The sequence below is a fragment of the Acanthochromis polyacanthus genome, chromosome 12, assembly GCF_021347895.1.
Source record: "Acanthochromis polyacanthus isolate Apoly-LR-REF ecotype Palm Island chromosome 12, KAUST_Apoly_ChrSc, whole genome shotgun sequence".
Taxonomy (NCBI): domain Eukaryota; kingdom Metazoa; phylum Chordata; class Actinopteri; family Pomacentridae; genus Acanthochromis; species Acanthochromis polyacanthus.
The window spans coordinates 23,643,456-23,649,613 of NC_067124.1; the positions used below are offsets into that span (position 1 = coordinate 23,643,456).

At 40.1% G+C, this 6,158-nt stretch overlaps 1 long non-coding RNA gene across 1 annotated transcript; it reads left to right on the forward strand.

Annotated features, from left to right (window-relative positions):
- The first annotated feature begins 40 nt into the window (after positions 1-40).
- On the forward strand, positions 41-4,344 carry LOC110964995 (uncharacterized). The gene is made up of 4 exons (XR_002596628.2): positions 41-114; positions 1,933-2,010; positions 3,828-3,932; positions 4,022-4,344. It is a non-coding gene; the product is annotated as an uncharacterized LOC110964995 (long non-coding RNA).
- Positions 4,345-6,158: the final 1,814 nt, after the last annotated feature.

The following is a 6,158-nucleotide window of genomic DNA, read 5'->3' on the forward strand; positions in this document are numbered from 1 at the left end:
AATTTAGATATAACATTTTTATTTGATCTGACTATCTTTCAGAGGAAATCGGGGAAGACAATAACTACGTAAATGCAGCAGCGAACTCTGTGGAGGAAAAGGAAACCGTTCCAGGTGCATAATGAACGCTGCACATCATAAATGTTATATTGTAATGCATAAAATATTTAAAGCATTCAAGTGTGATCATAACAAAAGGTAAAAAGATGTACACACGTGGACAAAATTGTTGGTACCCCTCAGTTAAAGAAGGAAAAACCCACAATTCTCACTGAAATCACTTGAAACTCACAAAAGTAACAATAAATAAAAATGTATTGAAAATTAAATAATCAAAAACAGCCATTACTTTTGAATTGTTGATTAACATAATTATTTAAAAAAACAAACTAATGAAACAGGCCTGGACAAAAATGATGGTACCTCTATAAAAGATTGAAAACTATTTGACCAGAGTGACATGATTAACTCAGGTGTGTCATTTAATTGACATCACAGGTGTTTCCAAACTCATAATCAGTCAGTCTGCCTATTTAAAGGGAGACAAGTAGTCACCCTGCTGTTTGGTGAAAAGGTGTGTACCACACTGAACATGGACAACAGAAAGCGAAGGAGAGAATTGTCCCAGGACATCCGAAAAAAAATGATAGACAAACATCTTAAAGGTAAAGGCTATAAGACCATCTCTAAACAGCTTGAAGTTCCTGTGACAACAGTGGCTCATATTATTCAGAAGTTCAAGACCCACGGGACAGTAGCCAACCTCCCTGGACGTGGCCGCAAGAGGAAAACTGATGACAAATTGAAGAGACGGATCGTTCGAATTGTATCCAAAGAGCCCAGAGCAACCTCCAAAGAAATTAAAGGTGAACTCCAAGGCCAAGGTACATCAGTGTCAGATCGCACCATTCGTCGTTGTTTGAGCCAAAGTGGACTTCATGGGAGACGACCAAGGAGGACACCACTGCTGAAAAAAACTCATAAAAAAGCGAGACTGGAATTTGCAAAAATGCATGTTGACAAGCCACAAAGCTTCTGGGAGAATGTCCTTTGGACAGATGAGACCAAACTGGAGCTTTTTGGTAAGGCACATCAACTCTATGTTCATAGACTCAAAAACCAAGCATACGAAGAAAAGAACACTGTCCCTACGGTGAAACATGGAGGAGGCTCAGTAATGTTTTGGGGCTGCTTTGCTGCATCTGGCACAGGGTGTCTTGAAAGTGTGCAAGGTACGATGAAATCTGAAGACTATCAAGGCATTCTGGAGAGAAATGTGCTGCCTCGTGTCAGAAAGCTTGGTCTCAGTCGCAGGTCATGGGTCTTCCAACAGGACAACCATCCAAAACACACAGCCAAAAACACCCAAGAATGGCTGAGAGAAAAGCGTTGGACTATTCTAAAGTGGCCTTCTATGAGCCCAGATCTGAATCCCATTGAACATATGTGGAAGGAGCTGAAACATGCCATTTGGAGAAGACACCCATCAAACCTGAGACAACTGGAGCTGTTTGCTCATGAGGAGTGGGCCAAAATACCTGTTGACAGCTGCAGAACGTTCATTGACAAATACAGACATCGTTTAATTGCAGTGATTGCCTCAAAAGGTTGTGCAACAAAATATTAAGTTATGGGTACCATCATTTTTGTCCAGCCCTATTTCATTAGTTTGTTTTTTTAAATAATTATGTTAATCAACAATTCAAAAGTGATGGCTGATTTTGATTATTTAATTTTCAATAAATTTTTATTTATTGTTACTTTTGTGAGTTTCAAGTGATTTCAGTGAGAATTGTGGGTTTTTCCTTCTTTAACTGAGGGGTACCAACAATTTTGTCCACGTGTGTAACTTGTGTTCATACAAACATACACAAAGCTTTGTTGATCATCTAAAATGTGGAAGTTGAGTTGAATTCCTCTTTTGTCTGTCAGATGGCAAGTGTCGGTCTTTTGCACCGCTGGCAGTGTGTTGGCTGATACTGTTGGTAATCATCGGCCTTCGTATCTACTGTAAGTTTCTTCATATAAATATCATTTCAAATAGAACTTTTTTCTTCTCAGCTGCTTGCTCTTAGCCCTTATTTATTTCAAATAAAATCTCCTTCAAAGAAAATCCAGGTTTTAACATCGTTTATAGTGTTTACATATGTTCGTAAAGGCCCGGTCACACCGCCCGAACTTTGCTGGAGCGTTCCTTGAACGGTAGGGAAAAAATCGAAAACACGGGCGTTGGCTTAGCGTTGGTTTAGCGGTGACGCGAGCGTTGGTATAGCGGCGTTCTGCGCATGCGGGCGTTGGTTCGGCGGGGGTATAAAGTTGGTTTTGCGGCATACCGCTTGTGACTATGGAGCTGAACGGATCGTTTTAATACAAGTTCTGATAGATTTTTGATAGAAGTCCATGTTCAGGCCTTCTCAGTATCCACTGTCTGACCCACACAACTCTGTCTCTCCTTCTCTCTCTTCTCCTTCTGTCAACAGCTTGTTGCAATCTGAGGAGGTTCTGATTCTGCTGCTGGACTAGTGCACCAATCATAGCAAGTCTCTCAGCATCCATGGTGATACAGTTTTACTGTAACTTTGAGCAAATTCGATATAGATGAGGTCTGAACTCAAAGGCAGCTCGATTCCAAATGAGCTCCCGGTCCATTTCTCCCCGTATTTATAGCCAAATTCTGGTCCCGCTCCGACACCTCTATACCAACGCCAAACCAAAGTTCATCGCCGCCATGAATTGCTGCTTCAACGCCCGACACCGTTCCAGCAACCCCGTGTCCGCTCGTAAAACGCTTACAACCGCTCCACCGAAGTTTGTGCAACGTTTAATCGCCGCCCGGGCAACGCTGGCGAAGCAGCGGTGGTCCAGCGTTCAAGATTTCTGCGTTGGCCTAGCGGACCCGAGCGTCCACGAACTTGCGTCTAGCGGTGCCAAACTTTGACTGGGCGTTGGTGGAGCGGGGGTGAACTTTGCCGGGGTGGAAAATTGCCCCCTCCTCACCGCTCGCAATACTTCGTGCAGCTCAAAACCTTCGGAGCGGTAGGAGGGCCCCTCCAGAAACATCAGCGGTGGCCGAGTGTATACTGCGTTGCTTTAACGGGGGCCAACTTCTGTTAAACGGTGGTGAACGGTTACGAGCGGTGATGAATTTTTTTCAACGCTCCAGCAAAGTTCGGGCGGTGTGACCGGGCCTTAAGGTGATTTTTTTTTTTATTTGCTACAAAACATTATGAGTTAAATAAGCAGTCAACTTCATTTTCACCTTGAAACTGCAGTGTAGTGATAACAGTCTCAAAAACACAAATTCAGACTTTCAGGGTTTTATACATTACAAACTTACAGAACCAAAGCTGTCAGCTTGCATGGCGATGCTAGGATTGTTTTCTTTGAAAAGAAGACCTTCCAGATGTGTTATTTTAATACACAGACATGTTATATGATGGGATTTCTTTAACGGGTAGGCTCGTTCATTTGAAGCCAGGCTCTAGGCAATTGTAAAATGCATATATCCACATTGTAGCAGTTTTTGCTTGGTGTAGTCATTCCTCGCGTTCTGGCCTTGGAAAATGTGTTTGTTTAAGCAGTGCTTAAATTAACCAGCCAATAAGGGGCCAGCTGTTTCTTTCAAGAGTAAAAAAAATTATGCAGCACTTTTAAAACATTGAACATAAATCATACAGTATACATTATATATACGGTACATATGTGTTGTGCTTTACCTCTTACAGGCTTCCAAGCGGAAGTACTTTTAACACTTGCTAAAAAATTAAGGAAAAACTTTCCTTAGAACAATGTCTCAAAGCTGCACCTTCATCTATTTTTTATTGTAGTTACTGCAGTCATTTCTGAAAACAACGCCAGGCTGATGTCTGCCAATCTACGGACCAGGGCTGGGCTTTGCTAAGCCTGAACTCATGAAAATGGAGAAAGCATTGGTATGTTCACATCTCAGGAGCTACAAAATTAATAATAATGATAGGATTGTGCACTAATATTGTTTATTTGCTGGTCTCTGTTGTTGCAGAACATCAGCGTGATCCCTGCCAGGATGGCTGGGAAACGTTTGAGTCCAACTACTATGCAATTAATAACCCTTAAACATATGACAGTCTGAGAGCTCAAAAAGGAGAGAAGAGTATTCAGATTTGGTTGTTGTTCTTGTTACTGAAGCAGAAAACATAATAACGAGAGTGTGAATTTTATTTCTATATACAATGACAATATATTCTTGTGAAATATCCAAAGTGGACTTCAGTTCATCTGCCTACGTGTTGTCCAGTCACCTCTGTCGTTTATTTGTGTCTGAATATCTTTTCATTCTTGCTGGTCATATAAATGAATATTAAATATTAGAAGCAAACTATGTATTTCAAACTGTAGAGTTTTTATTTGTCTGTAGTCTTGGAAAAATGTTTGATTTGGAAATTAAATGTAGTATGGGAACTGCAGCAGTTTGAGAACATGGTGCAGACAAACTGGGTTTAATTGTTGCACAAACACAGCAGCCACCATCCAACAACTCTGTCTTGTCTTTAAAGCAGAACTAAAAACCACATACTTTCCTGTGAAATGTAAAGTTGACTCCCTGTACATTTTCACACGCTCTCTAGAGCCATCAAATGAGATTGATGCTGAACTTGGTCCTTTTTAAAAAAAAAAAAAAAAAAAAAAGTTTTACAGCCTGACACAAGCTTATGCTATCTTAGAAAGCAAAATTATAAACCTGACTGTAGTAGACAAGAACTGCACAGTGCAAAGCAAGGAGTCAAAGACAAAATCTGAAGGAAAGAGAAAAACTAGTCCGAAGCATTTACACCAGGTTGGACATCAGCATCAGTTGAGATTAGTGGAGCACTGATGCCAACAGCCTCAAGAGAAGTACAGTATGGTAGGTGATATATTCAGATCGCAATAGCTATAAAAACAACTAATATGTCTGTACAGTAACATTGCCAACAGAGCATTTGTGTAACCAGTCCAGATAGATCCTAAGTCTGATGATGAGAAAATCTGGGAGGAAGCTTGACAGAGACTGCACAGGAGAAACAAAATGGTTGTTGTAGTTAATGAAGAGAAGAAAGTAATTTGTAGGAATTTCAATGACATGAAATGAAATCACATTTTCTACTGCTGTAAACACACCCATTAGTCACAGTGTGTTTATTCTGGTAAAATGTTTACGTTAGCACAGGGAGAACATGCAAACTCCATGCAGAAAGATCCCAGGCTCACCCCAGGATTCAAACCAGGATCTTCTTGCTGCAAGGCAAAAGTGCCAACCAGTACACCACTGTGCAGCTCTATCACAGATGATCTAATTTTTTCCCTTCAGCTCATTGTACAGTTTGTGTGCAGGACTGATCTCAGCGAGTTGTAGTAAGAGTGCATCTGCAAAACATAGGTTTGTCTGTTCAAATACTGCAGTCAAACTTGAATAGGCTACTGGATGAAAGATCAAACACAGATCTATGGAACTTTTTATATTGCTCCTGCTAGTTGGCCAACAGAGGGAGCTGCATATATCGGTGTACAAGCAAATGCATGTTTTAGTCTGTTACCTTAAATGCATCAGTGAGCTTTAATCAAGTGATGTAGAAAAAGATTATTTGAGATACTTTTACATGTTTGATCATATAGCAGAATGGGCTCCAGCCCCAATAATTTCACTACATTTGAGCCTCCATTATCACTCACATTGTCAACATCAGCACCAACAAAGGAGAAGGATGGAAGTTTAACTTATTAGTGAACTATTCTGTGTTTCTGGTTTTACAAACAAAAAATAACATGTTTGGCATAAAGGTCTTCAGTCTTTGCAGTGATGTCAATTGACAATTTTGATCAAGCTAACACCTGTTCAAGTCAAATTGTGTTAATTTTTTGTGAGGGAGTCGCTGGTATCCCCATTTTCACGAGTTTCATACAGTCTATGGTTTCATCCTGTTACATAATATAGTATAACTAAATTAGCTCTGTGACTTGACTCTCTCTAAAATTATTTGTCCAGTGCATCCTGAAGCTTCTGCTGGTAAAACTTTTAGATTGATTAAAACTTTACATGCCTCTCATCTTTTTGTCTTTTCTGTATCAAGTTTAAAATTTTGTGTCGTAAATATTAATGTGTTTTCTTAAGCATGCTTGATATATATATATATATATAT